Consider the following 3,218-nt stretch of genomic DNA (forward strand, 5'->3'; position numbering starts at 1 on the left):
GGGAGAGAAGACCGCTGGCTTTCACTTTTCGTCACTCACCGTCACCTCTCACGCCTGAGATTGACAACAGTATCGTAGAGTCAGAGTGAGAGATAAACAGAGACAAAACAGGCTGTAAAATGAGCGGATTACAGGCCAGACAGACAGAAGCACCTGTGTGATGACACCGGAGGCGCTGTGCAACTGTTTCAGGGTCTGGTGACATCTCCGCTGTCATATCTTCCTTTTGGTAAGGAAGGGATCGTATTCGCCCTCCCACCCACTCAAAGTACACCCGGCCCCTCTACACCCACACACAGCGTCTCTCCCTTTCAGACATTTGCTCAAATGGTTTGCGTGTGCTTCTTCACTCCTATCTCCTTTGTGTCCTGTGATTTATGTTCCCCCTTTGGCTGTAAGACACAGAGGAGATTGTGATATGGTAGAGGTGGAGGGTGGAGGTGAGGGGTGGGGATCCCTCAGAGAGATGAAGGGAGAAAAAGGAGTGAAATATTTGTCTTTTCAAAGGATGCCAGACATGTGTTTACACTTTCTGCCCACTTTCACCATAAATAGTTTCCTCACCCCGAGGGTTGCGCGCTTGCATGTGAAGCATATGACTGTGTGTGTGTCTGTGTGTATGTGAGAGAGAGAGAGATAAATGAAGAGACCAACCCTAAACTTTGATCTGTTTTCTCCATTCCCATTCCTCATAATTGGTAGGAAAATGTGTTGGAATTAAGGCAATAAAGTGTGTTGCCACACACAACCAAGATTATTTGCTCGTATATTTGAAATGATATTGAAGTCTATTTCTGGAAAATTCAGTAGACAGTAGAGAAAGACAGGAAAGGCAGCGGAAAGAAAGGGGATAAGACACAGCAAAGGGCCTGGGCTGGACTCATGGTACTTGCTCCACCAGGTGAGCACTAGATGTGCCCTCATTTACACAGTGCACATCTCCACCAGGCCTGGTATCTCGTAACACACCAATGTCTTAAGTCATTATGTGTTATCACAACAGCTTTTTTGCTTTTCATGTTATTTCATGCCATTTAGTGAATTATATTGTGCATTAACAGCGTGTTGTTTTATGCATGAATGTCACAGAGACACACACACACACACACACACACAGCATTATACCCTAGAAGCAACAAAAAAATCTTGAATAACTTGTATCTGTGTTTTTTTTTCTTTTGCATATGTTTCTCAGCTGGTGATGACAACAATGGTGTGTGAGTCACACTGTAGGTGTGGATGTGCAGCCGCGGTCAGATAGACATTACTTATCAGGTCAGCTAGACCTAGATTATGAGATTCATAACTATCCAGACTGTGATGACACAGGCTCAGCTTCCCCTGGCAGAGTTATGGTGACCCTCCAGGCAGAGCTGCAGTCCCAAAACAAACACTCATGTGGTTCATTCCTTCACTCCACTAAACCCTAGATCTCAGAGTGTACTCATAGAGAAACAAATAGATTGTGCTGCTCTGTTTTAATGTGTGGATACAGACAGAGTGCACCATGGCACGGCTGTGTATTTGCAAGACTTTTTGCTCTTGAATGAATTACGTGGGAATTTATATCCTTTAACTAATCTAATAATGAGAATGCAGTACACAGGACATTATGTGTGTGTGTGTATGTTTGTGCATGCATGCGTGTGTGTGAGTGTTTAGCCAATGTGCGGAGACATGAAGGCTAACCTGCTGCCAACTTGGCTTGTCTTATAAGCAGAGAGAGAGCAGAAGATGTTGACATTTTGGCAGTAGAGGGAAGCTGCTGTTCCATCTGCATCTGAAAGGTCACTGCGGTGGGTTTTGGAGCACAGTATGCACAGTATGTTTGTGTGCATGTGTGTGTGTGTATCTGCCTCTGTGCCTGCCGAAAGCTATGTGTTTAATGTGTGTGGGTCTTTGTCATCAATTCTGTGTGCAAAAAGCAGAAGAGAGCTATAAACAAAGATGCTGGAAGTGTTGGGCATGGCACTACAGAATAGTAGGAAAATACCCCACCCCGCCTCTCTCACTCACAGACACACACACATATACATTCGTACGTGTATATGTGTATAAGATTTCTACATAGTTCCTATTAAGAAGTTAATAGGAACTATGTAGGAACAGACTAGGGGCAAACAGACATTTTTAGGTAAAGGAATACTCTACTAAATTTGGTCTTTACAACTTTTAGTTTAATCTTTGTTGTCCATTACAGAGACAGCTGACATGTTTAGCTTAGCGTAGCACAAACACTGGAAACTGGTAACTTTCATCCAAACTGAAAAGTAGGTCTTCTAGCACCGTTAAAGTGAAATTAATGACTTTTTTATTGCCTATATGTGAACGTGTTGTGACTTCACATAAAAATGAACCATTCACCAGCTTTCTTGGTTCCCTTTACTTGCCTGTATGCTGCTTCCTATGTGAAGAATTCGGGTCGGATTTTCCGCAAAATCCATTAGTTGTCAAAGGCTGTGACGTTCACGCATTCTTCTGAGCCTCTTGCCTTCTGATTCTGAACTCTGAGCTCTAAACAGTAACAACACAAACAAACTCAATGTAAGAATAAAAAACAACAGAAAGGTTTTATATTCTCAAGCCCATGAGGCCAAACGATAATCAGATAGACGTCGGGCGAAAACACGGGTCGACATCGGAAAGTTTGAGTCATGGAGATACTTCTGCTTTGTTTTCATAACCGACCCAGATTTGGCATTCATCCTATTGGACAGGATGACAACATTACTCAAAGCATGTGGAATATATTGTGATTTTATGATTTAGTTGGTTCAAGTTAAAGCGATCCATATTACTATCCTGTGTATCACCGGTATTGTGTCTAAGTTGATTTTTAGCCTGCAAGACATGATACAAATGTGGAATGTGGAAATTTGTTTATGCTAGCCTAGTGGCTACATTATCGTGGATCTGCCGCTATTTGCTTCGTAACATTCAATATACATTTATTGTCGTTTTACTGATACTCAGGTAAACAGCTTCTTCACCCATCTCTGTCGCTGTAACTTACATGACCCATTTCATATACCATGATGGCACAGAACAACAACACAGAGGAAGATTCATTCACTACAGTAACGTTACTTACTGCGGTCTGACTGTTATAAATTGTGGCAACAGTCTTATTTATAATATTCAGTCTAGCTCACTGTTTTCATTATCATCCAATAAATTTTTGTTATGATGACATTGCTGAGCCTCTCTGGTGAAAGATA

This window comes from Micropterus salmoides, unplaced genomic scaffold (assembly GCF_014851395.1).
Source record: "Micropterus salmoides isolate LMB-PRFRI ecotype aquatic unplaced genomic scaffold, ASM1485139v1 Ms_hic_scaffold_3, whole genome shotgun sequence".
Taxonomy (NCBI): domain Eukaryota; kingdom Metazoa; phylum Chordata; class Actinopteri; order Centrarchiformes; family Centrarchidae; genus Micropterus; species Micropterus salmoides.